Below are 22577 nucleotides of genomic sequence, written 5' to 3' on the forward strand. Positions count from 1 at the left end.
TAGGGTTTAGTTCTCCTTTAATTGTATCTTAAAAGTAAAAATGCGAGCAATCATCATAAAGTATGCAATATTACATATATGTAATGTACATGCATATTAGATATGCAATGTGTTAGAAATCACCCCAGTGAACATCATCATTTACTTTAGATTCCATTCCCCATTGTGGTATACCTGCTGCACACATCCACCAATGCCCCAGCGATCCTAGACTGGGATCCTGGATACTACACGTGCACAGTAAAGATCAAACCTAAATTTTAAAGTTGCAAATTAGTGTGCATGCACTCTAGCCAGAGAGTGCAAAGGATCTCTGGGGCATCGGGCAAGATGGTGGTGCAGCAGGAGCAGCACCCTGGGCTGGTGCACTTTTCAGCACACAGAAACACTGTCCCAAGAAGGTTAGCAGCGATAGGGTGTCTAATTGGAACCACCCAGTGAATTTCCCTTTCCTTGTCCTTTAATTTTGCACCTGTTTATATTCATTACATCCCTACAAATAGGAGCTCTGGCATAAGGACTGAGGTTAGCAGTTATAATTACTGGGGTGATGCCTAACACATTGGCTAGATATTGGAATATTGGTTGAATTTGTTTCCATTCAGCCAAAATTGCATTAGTGAGGTTGGGGTGGAAACCTGGTTTACAGCCAGGGTTCCAGTTAATATTACAGGACTTCAGTTGGGTTGAGGTTAGGGCTTTGTGCAGTCAGGTTCTCCCACTCCCTGCTCAGCAAACCCATTCTGTTCGGACCTGGCTTTTTGCATGGGGGAATTATTGATTCCATCTTCACCAAACTTTCTAGTTTATACATAGTTTTAGCTATATCATGTGTATATTCTATAGGTTCCTTAAATTACCAATTATGACGTTTTTGGTATTGATTTTTCAACACAAATTCAACATAGTTACATAGTTAAATTGGGTTGAAAAAAGACAAAGTCCATCAAGTCCAACCCCTCCAAATGAAAACCCAGCATCCATACACACACCCCTCCCTACTTTTAATTTAATTCTATGTACCCATACCTATACTAACTATAGAGTTTAGTATCACAATAGCCTTTGATATTATGTCTGTCTAAAAAATCATCCAAGCCATTCTTAAAGGCATTAACTGAATCAGCATCACAACATCACTCGGCAGTGTATTCCACAACCTCACTGTCCTGACTGTGAAGAACCCCCTACATGATTTTTTTTTACACAAAAGAAAGTGTATGATTTCTGCTGGTTTCAACACGTGTGTACAGGGTTGGACTGGGGGGCCAGCTGGGGCTGCTGCTTTAGGGCCGCCACTGCTTGTGTGCGCATGCTTTGCTTTTTTGCTGCGGCTCCCCCCAGCTGCGCGTGTGCACATGCGAGCATATCCGCAAGCGCACACATATACTTTGCTTTTTTGCCGCGGCAGGAAGAGAAGCAGAGACACAGGGAGCGGATCTGGGCCGGCAGGGTCAACCAGGTTTTTTCCCAGTATCCCGTCGGCCCAGTCTGACCCTGCTTGTGTATTTTGTAGAGATTTATACTTCTAAGAAATATTAATCAGACTCAGCCTATCTACTTTGAAGTTTGAATACACCAATATAAATTAGTTGCTTCTAGAATATTGTTTTTAATATATTTGTATGCATTTTCATGCCGGGTTCCACTTCATGTGTTTGCACCCGGCCAAAGCAGTGTGCAGACACACCAGAAAGCAGATCTGAAAAGAAGGGTTGTTTTTCTGCCTGCACTTTTTCTGTGAATTACAACATTTGTCAATACCACATAATATGCAACTGAATCAGCTGTTTCTCCACCAGTGAAAAATTGCTAGTGAAGAAACTGTTCATGTGACACCCTTAGCCTTCCCAAACAAAAAAGTCACCCTCCGCCTATGGTTATTGGCACTTCTGCATACACGCTGCAATCTTTAAAAGCCTTTAGTTCCCCTTGATGGCTGAATTTTTTCTATTTCAATATGATGCTCATATCTTCAAGTCAAGTACAAAAGTGCACAGGGGAGCACTTTCTGCACATAAAGAACTACTTTATACGAGCCTTTTCGTTCCCCATCAGTGGTGGTAGTATTTGATTTTTTTTCAATATGTTGATAATACCTGTGATACAAGTAAGAAGGCAGGGTGCTCCCATGATAGGAGGGGGGACCTAATGTATTGGGGCATTGTAATAAAGATCTTCCAGGAGCTCCCATATGCCTGAATCATTTTGATTGCATGCTCTTGTGAGCTGTTTCATTCTGCAACTGCAGTGATAAGTCCGATGTGGTTATATTATCATTGTATATCTCTGCTTGAGTTGGTGCCGCTATAGAAAATATATGTGTCTGATTTTGTTTATACAACATTTAGTCAAAGAAAAGCATAAATTGGAATAACAATGTTCTGTTCAGGTGTGAGAAAGACAATTTACAATGTTATTGTTTTAGGTTTTTATCCCCCAACAAAAAAGAGATTGTATTTTTTCTGGGCATGGCTATACCACTGTGTTGAAATGCAGTAGCTGTGTCTGTTTGCGAGTATCCCTCCGTACCCCAGACTGATGCAGCAAAAATGCTACTGGCACATTCAAGCTGGTGAAATGTTCTGACATTCCCTCTAATGTCTACAAACCGCCCCCACCCACCCATCCCCTGGACAAAAACACTGCGCTTTTCTGTCTTTTTTTTTTCTTCAAACGTGAGAAGAATTTTACAGAATTGATGAAAACAGTTGAATTATGATTCATCTTGAGCAATTTCTAGTGAGCACATGCTGCTCCCTGCTGGATATAGTGCAAAACCACAGAAGATTGATTTTGAAGGAGTAGTTTAACCAGTGTCGTTTAGATTTTCTTGGAACAAGCTCTCTATGGAGTCCAACATACATCACTTAACGTCTCTCCAGGACATAAAATGAGCAAACACAACAAACTGTAACACTAAGTGGACTTCAGGCTGGATCCCCCTACTACTTCTTTGGAGCTTCACCGGCAGGGGTCAGCCTAACAACTTGGGAATACTGGGTAAAAACGGATATAAATATTGAAAACATTAGTGTAAATTAACAAATACAGTAAACACAGGTTGTCCCTTCAGGGTGGGGTGGGGAGTAAGGCTAGATAAGAATGGGGAAAGAGTAGGGCAAGATGAGAATGGGAAAGAAGTAAAGCTAGATGAAAATGGGCAAAGAGTAAGGCTTGATAAGCATGGGCAAATAGAAGGGAATGGGAAGTATGGGAAAGAAATAAGGCAAGATGAGTATGGGCAAGGAGTTGGGCAAGGTGAGTATGGGCAAGGAGTAAGGCTAGATGAGAACAGACAAAGAGTAAAGCTAGATGAGAATAAGCAAAGAGTAAGGCTAGATAAGTATGGACAAAAAGTAGGGAATGGAGACAATGGGAATAGGGCAAGATGGGTATGGGTAAGGAGCAAGGCTAGGTGAGAATGGGCAAGGAGCAAGGCTAGGTGAGTATGGGTAAGGTGTAGGACAAGTTTGCCCATGGATTCCAGATGCCCTCTGTGCAAGGTTTTAAGCCTGAACTCATGGGGCAAGATGGCATCACTGGGTGTGGCGAAAAAATTGGCATGCCCCAGAATTTGAAGTTTCTTTCTTCTAACTTAACTGCTGGAAAGCCAAAAATGTCATGTTTCCCTCTTTTTCTTCCCAAAAATAAAATGATGCCACTTCCCTGCCAGTGTCTGTTGGCACAGAAATAGCAAGGCATACATAAAAGTCAGGCTTGCATTTTCCACTGGAAATGAATCAACGCAAGGTTTTTGTAAATATTAATGTGATGTAAAATATACATTATTACACAGGCTTGGGATGCTACTGCCTCTGCTGATTTATTCATACTGAGCTGGCATCCATTCACACACATACACTGGCACTATTTCTCCCTCCTGACTCTCAGAGCCGCCACTGACGTCAGCACAGCTCCTGACCTGTTTTACTGCTCAAGCTTCTTTCTGCCATCCGCCAGTCTCATTCATCTTCTAATGCACCGGCTCATGTTTTATCCTTAGAAGCTGAAAGATGAGAGAAAGAGACAACCTGTGCCAATTAAGGCAAATCTCTTAACTAAATATTTTGCTTTTTGGTGGAATTACAGACACACATAATAAAATAAAAGGGGAACTGTTGTAAGAAAAAAATGTATTTGCAACATCAAAGGTACAGAATGTCTTAAATAAAATGTTGCCTAAGTAAAGAACATATAATTGTATTCAACTTTCTTGTATACCAGTGGCATAAGATGAGTCATCCAGGGCCCCTCCAGTAAAACATTTTTGGGAACGCTATGGGGATCACCTCTGCCACTGATCTCCAGCAGTTGTCCCTACCCCTTAATCTCTCCAAGTCTGTCATCAGGGTGATAGAGGGGACTAATGGCAGAGGGGAGGCGCCAATGTGAAAAGAGACAATCTGTGGAAATGGCCGGGCTTGAGCAGGGAAGTATCATGGCTGGGGTTCTGATATAATTTTGCAGTGGCCAGGGCAGATGAAGTGTGTAACCGTGCAGGTAACAGCGCCAGAATTACTGATGATTACAGGACACAGCATTGGAAAGGGCAAATATTTCAATTGTATATATATATATATATATATACTGTATACTATAGTGTAAAGCTGCCTAGAATAACACTGTTTCTTATTAAGCAACAATTTGGGTTTATGGTCCCTTTAAAATGACCCTAATGCCTATGAGCAGCCTTTGAAAGTGGAATGTTTCATTATTTGGGACTTACCTTATTCTTCACCTATAGTAACCCTCTTCTGGTTTCTGCCAGGAAAAGGCATTCCCGGGAAAGTGTCCATCTAGATGCACCAAGGCTTTGGATAAGGCTGTGAGAGCAATAATAGAGCTGTTGACTTCAAAGGGTTCTGTGATATACACACACCCTGTTGCAGTTTTTATGCCTTGAATCCCTTTGCCAGATATGAAACATACACTATAGGGCTAATTAGTAATCAGCAAAGATGGTGCATGCTGCAGGCTACATTAGTATGCATCAGACCCAAACCAAACATTCATATATCACATGGATTTCATACTGGAAGTGCCTGGTATTAGAGAGGAGGTAGCAACCTGGCCAGGGCTTACAAAGGGTCCACAGTGACAGGCATAATGTGTGCAGAGGGGAGTGGGTACTATTTTCTTTATAGTAGTCCTGTTTTGCTTTATGTCAGGGAGAAGATCTGTGCCCAATTAAATATTGTCTCCTTGCCATTTGTGTCCCATCCAGCAGCTTACTGGCCAGTGACCTGGGCCAAAAAAAAAATCTCAATCAATGTTCCACTTAGTCAGATCTCGGGAAGCTGGAAAACCCCACAGGGAAAATGATTCACTGTCCTCTACATAGGCTAACAATGTGATAGTTGGATAGGGGCAGAAACCTAGTGGTGTAATTAGTGTAAGCCCCCCCAGGTACAACAAAAGATCTTCGCCAGGGGTACAGCAATCCCAGAGCTGCCAGAGGATCCAGGCCCCCAAGCAAGTCTGGACTGGGATTCAAAATAGGCCCAGGCATTTCAATTACACAGAGGCCCAAACAGCCCCCACCAGCCCACTAAATAGTGACTGTCTATGGCAACTTACAGCAGTCCCTCTGGCATTTGCCAGAAACCACAAACTGCCTGCCCTCAAGTAAGTACAGGGTTGATCCTCCAGCAGCAGGGCTGCCAGAAGCACTAATGGGTATGGTCTTAAGCCAGAACTTTTTGCCCCTCTGCCCGGGGGAAACATAAATGATCCTTCCATTCATTTGTGCAAGTTGGGATCAATTTGCACCAAATTTCCATGTGAAAATAATAGGTTTACTTTCTAAAATCATGACAATATCAGGTGTTGAGGGCCACACGGCATGGAGAATCCACTGCCCAATTGCTCCTTTTCACGTCTTCTGGCACAGCGGAGTGAAATGTAAATTGTTGCCTTTTTGCTCCAAAATCCACTGCGTCTGTCTGCACTCGAGCGGAGGTAATAATTCCGGGTGCAGTGGAGCAGTGGGGCAACCGGATAGCATTAGGGGCCTCTTTACAAACAATCGAATTTCTGTTTTTTTCACAATCACATTTTTTTCCCCTCTAAAAACAAACCTTTTTTAATTTCTCTTAAACTTCCAGATTAATAAAGCATAAAAACAATGAAAAAACTCTAATGCACAACATTGACAAGTAAAAGCAGTCAAAGTTCTACTGAAGTCAACAGGAGCTACGCTGATCTGACTGTACCTTTTTTAATCCATGCAGACCTTTCAGAGGTTTTCAGGTTAATTTTGGCTAGAAACATTTTTTTAGAGGTTTTGGAATTTTTTTGCAGCTCGTTTAGACTTCTTTTTTCCCCGTTCGTGCTTTTTCTATTGGGATCTTGTAATATCTTTCATGGTATTTGCGGTTTTAGAGACAATGTGCTTTTTCATGGTTTCAAAAATCTCTAAAAGTACACAAGTTGGAATTTTTATATGACCGAGGTATGGGCGATGTTTAGGATTTTAGGGTTTAAGATGACATTGGGATACTTTCCCCCAGTTGTCATATAAAATGTATGGAATGGCATAGAGATGCTCAAATGAGACAGAGAGATGAAGCATGTTGATCAGTGCAACCAATCATTAGCTGGCATGCCATCAGTGACCTCTCATCTCTTCCCCCCCCCCTACCATGAGGCTGTCACTCACTACACGCTGCTACTACATTAAGGGTAGGGACACACTGGGCGATTTGGGGAGATTTAGTCGCCTGGCGACTAATCGCAGCGACTTTTCTCCCCGAATGCCTCCCCTCACTCTGCGCCTGGATAAAATGAAAAGTCGCCGGCGCTAATCACACACGGCGATTCGTTTTCCGAAATCGCCCGAAGTTGCCTCACGAGGAAACTTCGGGCGACTTCGGAAAACAAATCGCCGCGTGTGATTAGCGCAGGCGATTTTTCATTTTATCCAGGCGCAGAGTGAGGGGAGGCATTCGGGGAAGATTGGTCGTGGAAAGTCGCGGCGATTAGTCGCCAGGCGACTAAATCTCCCCAAATCGCCCAGTGTGTCCCTACCCTAAAAGAATCCCATCTCCGCACGAGAACTCTGTCTGCCGCAGCTATTTCCCTCCAGAGATTTTATCTCTTGGAATGGAATTCCCTGTTCCTCTTTCAGCACACACAAATACAGCATTTCCCTTTCACTTCAGAGGGCTTCCTCGGCACAGGGACAAGTGAGATGCTGCCTCTGAACTGGAAATGTACACCTGGCAATTAGATCTTGGCAATATATTAGCTCCATTATACTCTTACAAAAATTATATATAGGGAAACTGAAAAGGAAAGAATGCGAAAAAGTGGATCCAGAGGAAGGCAAGCCTAAAGGTGGCCATAGATGTTACAATTATGATCTTTCCTTGAAAGATCGTTAGTTTCAATAGACACGTGTAGAGCTGAATTGTTAGATATACAAATAGAAACAATAGAATTCTACCTGTATCTGACAATTCAGCACTAACAATGGCTGATGTTTGAGTGGCTTCAAATGCGCCTGATTAAAATGTTATGGCCAGCCTGATGAACGAGCCGACCGATATCTAAGTCTTCTGCCGATATCGGTAGGCTCGTCTCCCACCATACACACACCGAATATTGTATGAAAATTTGTTTGGTACGATATTATCGGTGTGTCTATGGCCACCTGGGAAATTATTTAATTTTAAACTTTTTTTCATTTTTATGGATATCCATGACCAGCAAGGATGGATGCTTACCATAAAGCTGCTTAAGGTTCTTTAGCATATAGCCAGGGCAAACTACCCTACCAAGAGTCTGTTGGTGGACATGGAGCTGTGCCTATAATATACGGCACCAGAAGTATTTGAGGAAATTTTTCCAGCAAGCAGAGTGATCATTCCCATATAGCCAGTGAGCTCCTAAGAGAGGGTTTTTTTTCCCTAGCAATGTCCTTATAAGGATTAGCCCCCTTTAAGGGAGATGGATGATAAAGGGGTGGGGAGAAGAGATGACAGAAGAGGGAGAGAGGGTAAGACAGAAGAGGGGAGAGAGCTACAGTTTGCTGCCCTGAACTGTAGGGGAAGAGAATGTTTTAAATAGCATGGAATATCTGCGCTCACAGTCACACAGCACTGCATCACTACAGAACAGCAACGTATCCTGCAGGCACGCAAGGTTAATGCACTACTGATCACAGGCAGGTAACATATTCTTTTATTATTGTTATTATTATTGACATGTATTTTTAGAGTGTCAACATAGTCAAGGCAGTGCTTTTCTTATGGTTTTATAATGATTTTATTAGAGCAAAAAGCAAGACTGTAATGAGAGGGAAAGTGAAACTGCCTGGGTATGTTATTACCCCTAAAACACAGTAAAAGCACATCTGTTGCTGCCCTGCAAATGGTTAATGGGTAGAAAGGGGAACCCCGACAGCTTTAGCCAGTTTAATGATGTCTTTGGTTATTAAAGGGGGGTGGGGTTGAATATATGAATGACTGCGACTGTCGCTGCGAGTTGCATGGCTTTTTTTTAATGAGCCTTGTTGCAGCTGGTTGTGTGTGTGTTTGTCAGTGGGTAATAGTGCCCGGGTAATGCCACATACAGGCTGCCTGCCTAGCCGTACAACACAACCTGTCTCCTCTTATTAGCACACAGCCAGCTAATCCAAGCTTGGGATGGCCAGGCTCAATAATGGAGATTCCATTCCGTTCACATCGATTTATTTAAAGAGGAAAAAAAAAGCATGCAGTGTTTACACTTCTACCCAGTGCAGAGTGACCCATGAACCACAAGTTATTGCAAGGATAGGTTATTTTGGGTAATTAGACCCAGATCTGGCCCTGAGCTCCACAATTTACTCATAGCAAAAAAATCCTTTAAATATTGTTTTTAATGAACGGGTAATTGGTTCTTGGGCAATTGTCTGTGGCTGAATGTGATTAGAAGCAAATATTAGAGCACATTTAAAGGAAAACCGAAAGCCGTAGATCAATTTTAATAGTCACGTATAGGGCCAGCAGCGCTATTTCACTAAAATCAGAGGCACCAAAACTAGGCTTTTCAAATCCACTGGGGTGGTTCTCTCTCTCTGAGTTTTCAGGGTGCTGCTCATAGTGTACCCTGCACTATTTGTTGGCACATGATACTGCATGCTAGACTTGGGGGTAAATTTATCAAAGAGTGAAGTTCCGCCACTAGAGTGAAATTCCTCAGCTCTCAATTCATTTCTATGGGATTTTGAAAGGTGTAATTTATCAATGGGTGAAAGTGAAATTTCACCCTTTGATAAAAACCCCATAGAAATGAATGGGAAGTGGCGGAATTTCACTCTAGTGGCGGAACTTCACTATTAACTTCACTATTTGATAAATATACCCCTTGGGGTGAACTGCCATACCTGGCAAGCACAAAAGGTACAATTTTGCACCTCTAACTTCAGTGGCATATGGATGCAGGGTCCGACTGGGTTGGGGGGGGTGACACCAGGAAAAAACCCAACCCAGTCCTGCCCCCTAGCAGCCACAAAAATAATAAAGTAAAGGGGGGGGAGACTGGTGGAGGTGGGGTTACTGCTGGGGAGGGGGGCCAGGGAGGCAGAGGGGGTTGTGGCTGGGGAGCATGGGGTGTGAAAGGGTCCCCGAGGCGGCAGCCCCCAGACCCACCAGTCCAACCCTATGCAATTATGATTACAATACTGTACAATTAATATCAAGCTAAGGATTTATTTGCCCTTTGAATACATTTGTTCCAAAGTAATATAACAGGTTTAACATTAACACAGGTACAAATAACAATTTTTGGATGTTGTGTCCCCATACAGGAGAGCTCCATTGGGGAAATTAGACAATGAAGCTTATGTCTTGTTGCTTGTTAGCCATGGGCTTCAAGGAATTGTTTCTCCATCTGGGATATTAAACATGCATGAAATCCCTCAAAGGGTATAGGTAGGGCTCATAGGGTATCTGTGCTGGGCCCAGGGCTGAGCATTGCAGCACCTGGAGCTCCCTAGCCCGAGCACTATATGGGTAATCTATTCTAGAACAACCCTGTGTTAGGGGGAAGACATGTCATTTCTGATTTATGATGACACCCTTTATCATCATGCATTCTTTCACAACCATTAATGATTAGCCTGCTTTATCAACCTGCTGCAGTTTTTGCCTCTCACAGCTGAGGCCACACAGTGTTGGCTCCACTGTTCCCAGACTGCATTTTTTTGCAGGCTGAGAGAAGCGGATCCACTCCCTTCCATGTACCTCAACAGAGCTGTATTTAGGTTCATTACTACCCTAGGCATCAGACCTATGAACGCAACGCTCCCCTGGCAAAGTGAGCATGTGCCTGCGCTTGAGTGACGTCAATTGTGCCGCAGCGTGCCTCTTGGAGACCCAGGTACCTCTCATCCCCCAGCTCTGCCTCTGGATTAGATAGCAAGGTCTCTGGCTATAGCTGGGACATTTTTAACATTTTCTCTGAAAAATGATGTTTTTATATAGCCACAGGCCCTTGGGTGCCTATATATAAATATGGTTCTGCACCTCAGTAAAACTGCACTGACAAGTACAGCTTCTGCCTCTATTTGGCTACACAATGCTGCAGGGGTCAGTGATTCCACATGTGACAAAAAAAATTAAATAGTCACTTTATAATTAATATTTTTACCCTAAATAACAGGATTTCTGTAGGCACATGCTGTCAGGGTTGACAGGGGGAAAAATTCCGGAGGGCACTGCTTACCCCAACCCAGACCTACCTGAAACCTGCGCTGCCCCCTGACCTCCCACCTGGCCAAATTACAGATGCAAGAAGAGAAAACAAGGTACAAGCTGAGGAGAAGTGACAGGGCCCTGAAGAGGCAGCCCAGATGGGCCCTTGACAGTTGCATAACTAGATGTTAATGGGCCCCACAGCGAATACATTTTAGGGCCCCCAAAATCCAGAGGATGTCCTATTTTACCAATATACATTGAAATTCCTCATAAATTAGAGTCTCATAATGCCCTCTTATACCTTCTGGGCCCCCCTGCAGCCACAGGGTCTGCTTCCTCTGTAGTTACGCCCCTGGCCCTGGACCTCCCCCTCAGTCCAGCACTGCATACTGTAAGTGTGCTCCTGTGTGTCTGTGTATTGTGTATCAGCAGGAGCCGTGACATGCCTATAAAAGGGAATGACATCACCCCACAATAGTGTTATCTCTTGCCTCACAAGAGGTTTGTGATGTCACGTGCAGTGGCTCTGATAATAGAAACGTCAGGAAGCCTAAATCCAAATGTTAACCAACACAGTAGATGCAATATGTGTAACGCAATTAAAGGCTCACTAACTAAACATGCTGGCCCTATTTGGGGTATTTTTCATATTCATTCATATTTGATATACTCAACTCCCTATTAAATTAAATTAAAGGGATGTTCACCTTTGAGTTAACTTTTAGTATAACGTAGAGTGATATTCTGAGACCATTTGGCTTTAATTTTTTTATAATTTGTGGTTTTTAGGTTATTTAGCTTTTTATTCTGCAACTCTCCAGTTTGTAATTTCAGCAATCTGGTTGCTACGACCCAAATTACCCTAGCATTCATGCATTGGTTTGAAAAAGAGACTGGCATATGAATAGGAGAGGCCTGAATAGAAAGATGATTAATAAAAAGTAGCAATAACAATACATCTGTAGCCTTACAGAGCATTTTTTTTAAGATGGGATCAGTGACCCCCATTTGAAAGCAGGAAGAAAGGGGTATGCTGGAGAAAAGGGGTATGCTGGAGTCTTCTGTTTCATTCCAATTTGTCAGGCAATGTGAGCCCAACAGGAAGCACTGGGGACCATGGTACTGGGAATTTGGGATTAGGAGACATTCTGTTTTGTTTATAAGGCTACGGCCACATGGGTGATACCCTGCGGCGATTCATCTTAGTTCCTCACTCTCGCTGCCTGAGATTTTCCTGTGGGCTCTCCGGTTATTTCCTGCCCTTTAGGAGCATTTATTGGTTGCTGTGAAAGTTTTTATTACAATGTAGTTTCACTAGAAGCGAGGCTTAATTTAGGCACAAGGATAAAGTTAGCAGTGGCATAACTATAGAAGAAGCAGACCCAGAGGCCGCGGTGGGACCACCAAAAAAAGGGGGGCCTGGACCATGGGGTCAGCCTCCACTATAGCTTAAAATTCTGCCTTCGCAGCAGCTTATTATTTAAATATTTGTGCATGGCTGCCGACTGCACCGGGCCACTCCAATGATTTTTTTCGGGATGGCCCGGGCCGGCACTCGATTGATATGCCATCATGTGACCAGACATGGTTGCCCACACCGGGAGCTCAATCCTGGTTTGGGTGGCACAGCACTCTATTAGGTTGCACCTACGGTTTAGGAAAGACTTCTGTCATTGGTGACAAAAATATATAGTTATTGCTGCACATTTAAGCATGTCTCAGCGTTCTTTAAGGGGTTGGTCACCTTTAAATTAGCTTTCAGTATGATATAGAGAGGGATATTCTAGATTATTCGCAATTGGTTTCTTTTTTTATTATTTGTGGTCAGTGTCGGACTGGAATACCAGGGGCCCACCAGTAAACTTTAGATGACCGTGACCAGGGGCCCACTTTCCAAACTATTATTCCTCCTATCTGAAGTGAACCTCTTTATTCTCCTAGTCTTTTATACCTACTTACTGTACTTTATTATTATTATTACTATACTATACTTCCATTATTAAGCCTCTTTTTACCATAAAGAAATAGGGAATGACCATGAAATAGGCCAAATGGTTAGAAGCAAGAGGGCCCACTGACACTTGGGCCCAGGGAGCTTTCCTGGTATCCTGGTGGGCCAGTCCGACACTGTTTGTGGTTTTTGGGTTATAAAGCTTTCTATTCAACAGCTCTCCAGTTTGCAATTTCAGCAATCTGGTTGCTAGGGCCTAGCCATGCTGGCAACAGGCATTGATTTTAGTGAGAGACTGAATATGAATAGGGGAGGGCATGAAAAGATGAGTAATAAAAAGTAGCAATCACAATAAACATGTAGCCTTACAGAGAATTTGTCTTTTTAGATGGGGTCGTTGACCCCTCACTGAAAAGATGAGAAAAGTCAGAAGAAAAAGGCAAATAGGTCAAAGACTATACAAAAGAAAAAATGAAGGCCAATTGCTTAGAATTAGCCATTCATTAGAATCTGCAGATAAGAATTTTTATTTACTGGCAGAAGCAATCAACATGGTAGCTCCAATTCATAGTAATACATAACACGGCAGCATTTTGCCCTGTTACTTGGGTTTTCCCATTAAATAAAGAAAATAATTGGATGTGAGTACCAGTTGTGGGACTGGAATCATTTGAGCTGCTCGCCATCACAACTTGATAGGATAAAGTAAACTCTTCACAGACATGCCATTTACCTATAAACTATGAGGCCAGGCTCCCTTGTTAATCCGGCTAATGGACTGCTCGCTCCCCTTACATGGTAGTAGTTAATGGTACAAATACACATATATACATGGTGCCAGTCCTCTGCATTCCAGTCATTCTGTGTGCAAGGTTTCCTACAGGGCCAATGTCAACTATACAGAATAAACGTGTTTGCCGGCACCTGGAACCATAAATGTCAGGCTTGACTGTCAACTATAACAGGCACTTGAGGCCTTGGTGGGCAATCAACAAAAGGGCAGGCATTCTCCAAATTGATTGGGCAGCTAGGAAATTGGCACAGGGGCCAAATGATTAGATTTGCTTGATCTGTCTTATTTCATGATCTTGCCAAAAAATGGCTCTTAGCTTGCACATACTGAATTATAGAGGAGGTAACTGGGGCACATGGGCAGTGGGATAGGCCTGGGTGTTGTTGCACCCCCTGCTGCACCCCATAGGTTTTGCCACTGGGAGGTAGAAGTGTTTTATGCGCTATTGCCTTAGGCCTATGACACATGGGTGGAAGGTTCTAAAGCTGAAGGCCCCCTGAACAAAATGAACAAAGGATAGTTGACAGGGACAAAACTAGAGGAGGGAGCAGTGGCAAATAGGGTTGCCACTTTTCCTTCCTTTTAATACGGACAGAGGGCTGCACCAGTGATGTCAGAGGTTGCGGTTGATGACATAAGCCAGTGACACAGAGGGGAGGGCCGGTGACGTGGGGGGCCAGGAGAGATCGCTGCCGCCCCCCTTTTCCATGCGCTCACCTTTTTGAGCCGGAAGGGGTCCACAAAGAAGACAGGGACCAGGGGAGCCAAGACTCTCTTGGCTCTTAAAGTTACCAGGAGCAGCATTTTTGCCTCCCCTAGTGACTAGTGGGGCCCTGCCTCCTGAGGCGAGTTTCATTGGCGCAGCGCCCCTGGGGGGGTGAGGGCCAGTGACTCGGTAGGGGCGGGGCTGGTGATGTGGAGGGGTGAGGGCCGGTGACACGGAGGGGCTGGTGATGTGGAGGGCCGAGGGCCGGTGACGCAGAAGGGCGAGCCAGTGACGCAGAGGGGCGAGCCAGTGATGCAGGGGGGCAGACTAGTGAAGCAGAGGGGCGGGTCAGTGATGCAGAGGGTCCGGTCAGTGATGTGGCGGCTCATCATTGGCCAAATCGCTCCAGAAGCAGGGGACAGGCTTGCCCAGTTTTCAGACTTTTGAAAACCGGGCAGACATTCTTCAACAGGACAGTGGGTGTAAAAACCTAACTGTCCAGTTCAAAACTGGACAGGTGGCAGCCCTAGTGGCATGTGCCTTAGACGCAGTTAAAGGGGTGGTGCAACTGGAGCATAATGTCTGGAAGGTACACGGGGAACTGAGAGAGCCCAAGAGACTGAGGATGACAGGTGGCTTGTGAACATGGGGTGGAGAGGATGGTGCTGAGCAGGTGGATGCCTTGGGTGCCAATACTATTTGGCATGGCTCTAATAAAAGTTAAACATTGAACATGTGATAAACTCTGTCTTTAGAAAAAAGGGACTTCAGCTTCAAAAGAAACAATGAATAATTGTTCCTATTTTTTGGTGTTACCAGACCTCAAAATATTTGCAGAACCTAAAATAGAACACTTTTATGATAGAAAACTTAGGAAATCTCTCCCAGGGGGGGGGAGGAGATAATCACAGATAATTGGAAGGAAGTATATCCTGTTGCACAGTCCAGAAATTAACCCTCTTTTTATTTTCCTTAATAAAGCTATGAGGCCCAAACACACCCAAGGGCACTGGGCAATTTCCCAAATTTCTTTTCCTTTATTTTTCAGTTCAGCAGGAAAGTTCAAACCTGATATCGATCGGGGAGACCCATCGAAAGTAGGGTTGCCACCTCACCCCTTTAAAATCAAATACATCCACAGCCTGCATGGCTAATTAGCAATTCATTTAGATGCATGGCTGCACAAAAATCAGTTCAGTCTGCAGCATGCATAAATGAATTGCTAATTAGCCATGCAGGCTGTAGATTCCATACGTGTTCAGTTTTAAAGGGGTGAGGTGGCAACCCTAGTTAGAAGCCCCCACATACGGGCAGATGAGCTGCTGAACCAGTCTAAATGACCCATCTGCCTGTGTCTGGCCACCTTAAGGGCAGGACTTGATGATGCGTTTTCACCCGACACATCGCAATGCAACTAAACGCATGAGACGTGTCAGATGGTTTACTGAAAACCGAAGTAAAGGAGAAATCGCATGTTACAACTACATTGATCCGACTGCCGGATGAAATCGCAGCTTCATCCGACAGTCGGATCAATGTAATTGTAACATGTGATTTCTCCTTCACTTCCTTTTTACAGTAAACCATCCGACACGTCACATGCGTTTAGTCGCATTGCGACGTGTCGGGTCAAAACACACCATTGAGTCTTGCCCTTGGTTGTAGCATGTTGATATGCTGAAACGGAGGAAGCATTTAGGCAATCAGCCATGTGATCCTATTAGAGGGAGTCTGAAGTTGGCCCAAATGGGCCTGATCTGATTGTTAGCCATAGGGATACCAGTAGCTGTATTGCTATTAACTCTGTAAACTTCTTCCCTTCTTCAGATCTCTATGACTGATTAATTTTTCCCTTTACACAGAGAATACTTGCCTAACAAGCAGAGCATTGCAACAGACACATCGCATGCATTCTTCTCTGGATAATCATTACTTACCAATCTCAGTGAACCAGAGACTGGAGATTCCCCCTTTAATATAACATTCAAGTGAACACACACACATCACATCTGCCACTGATACGGCTCGCTGGCCTTAAATTGCAGTAGTCATTGCAACCAGGCGCTTATAGCATACAAACGAATGGCTTTCCCCATCCTGCGGCACTACCAAAGCCCATTATGCAACGTGGGCTTGTGACTCACAGAAGTATTTGCACCTTGCTCAAGTCATAAAGTAAACAGCCTCCTAACAGTCATGAGAGAGAAAATCCAAATCTGAGATCATTTAGGTGGCACTGAGGTGATGTAAACCTTTAAATTAAAGGGGAACTAACCCTCCTCATTCAGTATTATTATTACAGGCATGGGACCCGTTACCCAAAGAGCTCCGAATTACGTTAAGGTCGTCTCCCATAGACTCCATTTTATCCAAATAATCCAAATTTAAATAAAAAAATGATTTCCCTTTTCTCTGCAATAATACAAAACAGAAGTTGCAGAGCATATCGGCAGCTGAATCATAAAATCTTCATTTATTGGAAATAATTAAAAGCATCAATATCATAGCAGTGACTTATACCCCTACGCTTGACGCCAAGCGTAGGGGTACAAGTCACTGCTATGATATTGATGCTTTTAATTATTCCCAATAAATGAAGATTTTTTGATTCAGCTGCCGATATGCTCCGCAACTTCTGTTTTGTTTCTACGTGGTATTGGCCTGGACCGGAGGCATGCTGCGTGCAAGCACACAGGTTTGCTGAATTTACACGTGCAGGTGAGAGAGGGCGAGTGCTCAATTTTTGAATTTCTACTCTGTAATAATAAACAGTAGCTTGTACTTGTTCCAAAGATATAATTATTCCTTTTTGGAAGCAAAACCAGCCTAATGGACTTATTTAATGTTTAAATGATTTTCTATCAGACGAAGTATGAAGATCCAAATTATAGAAAGATCAGTTATCCGGAAAGCCAGTGGTGTAACTAGATATTACTGGGCCCCACAGCAAATTATTCTTCAGGCCCCCTAAATGTCTAGCCCCTTTACCTTCTGGTCCCCCCTGCAGCCTCAGGGTCTGCTTCCTCTGCAGGGCAGAAACAGATCCCAAACCTGTTTAAGCCCCCTCTTTATGGGAACCTATGGTTCTTAGTCAACCACTAAGAACCCTCGATAAATGCTCTTTAGATGCAGAGCAGGGCTCATCTTTGGCCATGGCACATCCAGTGTTAGGCTATTGCCTATTTTCTTCCATGATTCATCTTCAGTACATAAAACATATATAATATGGTAGCTCTACATACCTAAAATGGTGCATTTTTTCTACCAGTGCAACGAATATCAGCTACCATTACTGATGTATGAATTTAATGATACTGTCACGAACACGATACTTCCAACCGCACGTGACTTTAGGTGTGGCTATCAGGGATCACTCACTCAGTCTCTCACCCACCTTGCACACAGGTTAGACTAACACAAAAGCACCCCAAACACCAACCAACACCCACAAAACTCATTCGCTGCCACCATCTATCATTCACAGGCGATAGAAACCTAATGTGACTATTCCCCTGTTCTCTCTAACAGGTAATAATTCACAATACACCTACTGATTCAACAAGTACTTCAGCATGCAGAGGGTTAAGGCTCAACTCTTTCAGGCTAGGTTCGTTTAGAGCATCAAAGACAATCTTATTAAATTCTCTTTAATATTATAAAAGGTATAACAGTGCAATATACAAAAAGATGTTACAAAAAGAGACATACATTCAATAATACGATTACAAACAGTTGTAAAATAAAAGGGAAAACATGGAAAACCTATACTTAACTCCAAAGATATAGAATTCCTGGTCCTGGAGGCAAGGGGAAACAAACGGGATAACTTCCAATCGCAATTGGTCCTCCAAAGTAAATCCAAAGTTTAGTCAGAAGAGCTGACTATTTATTAGTGATTTCAGGGCATCAGGTAACTGCACACTCCCCCCTCTCTCAGGAATGTAAGGGGGCGTGGCCTAGCAGGACACAGATTGAGTTTTTATGACCTCCTGTGAGTAGGAACTGGACCAAGAATATAATGACCATAACTCTCCATTGGAACATAGGAGAGAGATGATATTATATTCATTGGTTATAGGGATTCCATAGATACTAAACATCAATACTTTGTGACCTGCCCCTGCCCAGATATTCACATCTAACATACAGAGTACCAAACCTAGTCATGTTTGGACTCGTTGGAAAGATGAAATTGCCTTGAACCCATCATCAGTTTTTTATACTGTTGGTACAACAGGTATGGGTTCTGTAAGGATAAATATATTGGAGTATACATTATATGTAACTTTTACTTCACCTTTGAGGGTCTTGCTGGGAACTTTAAGTTCTCACTCCTTGGGCTTCCCCCCCTCCCCATGGAATGGCTCTTATCAGCCAGGGCATGGAGGAGGGCATTACAGCTCTGACCCCTCTGACCATAGTGAACAGAGGCCTGTTATGTGTCTGATTTAGATGCTGGTAGAAATATTTCTCATGATACCTTGGCCTGTTTTATTAACTATTACAGGCCTGTATCATGACACCTCCCCTTTTTAGAGTGAGCAAGGGGAGATTGACTTACAGGTCACTCTTAACCTTGCCACAATGAAAACATAAATCCATAGCCATAGCCAGGTCATTATCGAAATATCCATTCATATTATACAGTATGAGGGATCAGGCTACCTCCCAGGCCTAAAGTCTTGTTCCTTGAGGGCTGTATCAGTATTATCCCAGGTACTGGACTGGTTTGATGTAGGTATACTTCCCGTTTTGCCTCTATCTGCACTGTCTCTGGACAGAGTGCAGGTTTGCATAGTAGGCAATGGTCTATCACTGCTCTCCTCAGGCACCTGACCTATTCCTCCCACCTTGTTCGCTGAGGGGCCCTCCAGCCTATCTCTAATCTCCCATTCCCTGGGCCTAGACATAGAAACTAGCTGGCGGCCTCCCACCCTGTTCACTGAGGGGCCCTCCAGCCTATCTCTAATCTCTCATTCCCTGGGCCTAGACATAGAAAGTAGCTGGAGGCCTCCCACCCCCTTGATGCCACCCTGGTCTCCACTGACCTGCTTAGTCTTGGGTTGGCATAAACCACTGGGCTCGTCCTTAATACTCTGGACTTCTGGAAAAACTACTTTGTTGCTATCTGACTTGGGAGCAACTCCTGGTACTGTCAGCCTTTCCTCCTTAGTACTGACCACCTTAGCCCCCCTCAGTACTGGTTCTGGCATGAGGGCTATTCCTGGCCCACCACTACCATCACTCTCCCCAGTCTGAGTGGCACTATCCACTAGGACCCTACTCTGAGTCCTAACCACCTGTCCCTCATGCTTCTGCACTGACTCCTGAGCTTGGCGTAGCTGCTGACCTCCACTCAAGACCTCAGGCAGTTTGGGTACAGGATCAGGGATTACACGCTGGAAATCCCTCACTGCCGGTATACTACCGGGCTGCACCAGGGAGACTCCTAGGGGAAACCTCTCCTCCCCCTCTCCCTTCTTATCCCTACTTTGGGACAACACTGGTTCAGGCACTGGTTGACTCTGGCTCCTGCCTCCCAGTCCTCCCTCCCAGTTACTTTGCTGCATTGTACTTTTTACAATTACCTGTTGAGGTGGGTGGCCACACTCCAGCGCGGCTGGACCTAGTGAGACCTGGTCATAGGGCACAAAAGCAGTTATCATGTAACCCAAATCATTCCCCAACAAGACATTTACAGGAATTTCATTAGTTACACCCACTTCCCTTAGACCTCTCCCCACACCCCAATCCAAGAAAACTTTTGCCACAGGCACCTTTGGGTGGCTCCCACCCACTCCCTTTATGGACAAAGTCTTTCCAGGAATAATGTCCCCAGTGTTTATCATCTCTGGACGCACCAGAGAAAAATTAGAACCTGAGTCTCTTAGTCCCTGAGTCACTTTGTCCCCCACAATCACAGACTGCATATGATGATGTAGATTCTCAGGCTTACCAGACACGAGCATCACAACAGGCTGTCCAGGTGAAGTTGGTTCCTTCTTTTGTGGACAGTCAGTTCTCACATGGCCCACCTGGTTGCAGGAAAAACATCGGCGGGTATCCTTCTGCCCCACAGCTGCAACAGACCCCCCAAAAGATGAATTCTCACCAGACTGTAGACTGCTGTGTGAGGTTCCTCCTGTTGATCGCTCCTTGTAGCTTGGTACAGATGCTCTGCGGTGCTCTGGCATCCGACTAGCTGCATAAGTATCAGCAAGCTTGGCAGCCTGGTCTGCTGTTTTAGGCTCCCGGTCCATAACAAACTGCTGTACTTCCAATGGACATACGTGTAGAAACTGATCTTTGACCATCAAATCAGTTAAATCCTCAACTGTGGTAACATCCAGTCCAGAGACCCATTGCTTAAAGGTAGTTTTCAAACTACTTAGGATATCTGCATAGCTGTCAGCAGGGCCTTTTTGTAGGGAACGAAACCGTTTCCTATATCTTTCTGGAGTAAGATTGTAACGGTCAATTAAGGCTTGTCTGATAGCATCATAATCCCCATCGAGCTCTGGTGGTAAATCCACAAAGGCTTCCAGGGCTTTGCCTTTTAACCCTGGGGTAAGGTACTTTGCCCATTGTTCCCGGGGCAGTTGGTACTGTCTACAAGTCCTCTCAAACCCACGCAGGAAGGTGTCCATATCTCCATCCTTCTCCATGGTCGGGAATTTGTCATGGGAAATATGGAAAGGATGGGCCACCCTGGGTTCCATGGACGGTAGGTGTGAGTTTTGTTGCTGGAGCTTTGCTAACTCCAGTTGATGCTGTCGTTCTGCCTGCCTTTCAGCTGCTGCTGCATCTCTTTCTGCTGCTGCTGCTGCTGCATCTCTTTCTGCTGCTGCTGCTGCTGCATCTCTTTCTGCTGCTGCATCTCTTTCTGCTGCTGCTGCTGCACCAAGGCACAAATCAACATTTCCTTCGATTTGTCCGCTGCATCAATTCCTCTTTGCTCACAGAGATTGATGAGGGTCTCCTTGGTCTGCCTCTTGTAAAATGCTGCCATCTTGCAACACTTTGCCAAAATAAAAGATAGAAAAGAAAAACAAGAAGGGAAGGGAAACTGTTTGCAAGTATGTCTTAATAAAAATAGTATGCACTGAGTTTGTCTTTGAAGACTGTATACTCCTCGCAAGGATTTACAGATCTTTAGTGCAAGGTTTAATGACTTAACCCAAGCACTAATGCTCTAAATCAAAAATATGCCACCGCTGCCTACCAATCTGTCACGAACACGATACTTCCAACCGCACGTGACTTTAGGTGTGGCTATCAGGGATCACTCACTCAGTCTCTCACCCACCTTGCACACAGGTTAGACTAACACAAAAGCACCCCAAACACCAACCAACACCCACAAAACTCATTCGCTGCCACCATCTATCATTCACAGGCGATAGAAACCTAATGTGACTATTCCCCTGTTCTCTCTAACAGGTAATAATTCACAATACACCTACTGATTCAACAAGTACTTCAGCATGCAGAGGGTTAAGGCTCAACTCTTTCAGGCTAGGTTCGTTTAGAGCATCAAAGACAATCTTATTAAATTCTCTTTAATATTATAAAAGGTATAACAGTGCAATATACAAAAAGATGTTACAAAAAGAGACATACATTCAATAATACGATTACAAACAGTTGTAAAATAAAAGGGAAAACATGGAAAACCTATACTTAACTCCAAAGATATAGAATTCCTGGTCCTGGAGGCAAGGGGAAACAAACGGGATAACTTCCAATCGCAATTGGTCCTCCAAAGTAAATCCAAAGTTTAGTCAGAAGAGCTGACTATTTATTAGTGATTTCAGGGCATCAGGTAACTGCACACTCCCCCCTCTCTCAGGAATGTAAGGGGGCGTGGCCTAGCAGGACACAGATTGAGTTTTTATGACCTCCTGTGAGTAGGAACTGGACCAAGAATATAATGACCATAACTCTCCATTGGAACATAGGAGAGAGATGATATTATATTCATTGGTTATAGGGATTCCATAGATACTAAACATCAATACTTTGTGACCTGCCCCTGCCCAGATATTCACATCTAACATACAGAGTACCAAACCTAGTCATGTTTGGACTCGTTGGAAAGATGAAATTGCCTTGAACCCATCATCAGTTTTTTATACTGTTGGTACAACAGGTATGGGTTCTGTAAGGATAAATATATTGGAGTATACATTATATGTAACCTTTACTTCACCTTTGAGGGTCTTGCTGGGAACTTTAAGTTCTCACTCCTTGGGCTTCCCCCCCTCCCCATGGAATGGCTCTTATCAGCCAGGGCATGGAGGAGGGCATTACAGCTCTGACCCCTCTGACCATAGTGAACAGAGGCCTGTTATGTGTCTGATTTAGATGCTGGTAGAAATATTTCTCATGATACCTTGGCCTGTTTTATTAACTATTACAGGCCTGTATCATGACAGATACCAATGG

The 22577-nt window shown here is 44.0% G+C and overlaps 1 protein-coding gene across 2 annotated transcripts in view; it reads left to right on the forward strand.

Moving 5' to 3' along the window:
• The first annotated feature begins 8013 nt into the window (after nucleotides 1-8013).
• Nucleotides 8014-22577, forward strand: part of pnck.S (pregnancy up-regulated nonubiquitous CaM kinase S homeolog) — a 65429-nt gene continuing 50865 nt past the window's right edge. Inside the window, exon 1 of one of the 2 annotated variants that reach the window (XM_041574803.1) lies at nucleotides 8014-8167. The gene's annotated coding sequence lies outside the window, so the exon portion shown is untranslated. Of the gene's footprint in view, nucleotides 8172-22577 lie in introns of both variants that reach the window. The other variant, XM_041574802.1, reaches the window with a different exon arrangement.

The sequence above is a fragment of the Xenopus laevis genome, chromosome 8S, assembly GCF_017654675.1.
Source record: "Xenopus laevis strain J_2021 chromosome 8S, Xenopus_laevis_v10.1, whole genome shotgun sequence".
Taxonomy (NCBI): domain Eukaryota; kingdom Metazoa; phylum Chordata; class Amphibia; order Anura; family Pipidae; genus Xenopus; species Xenopus laevis.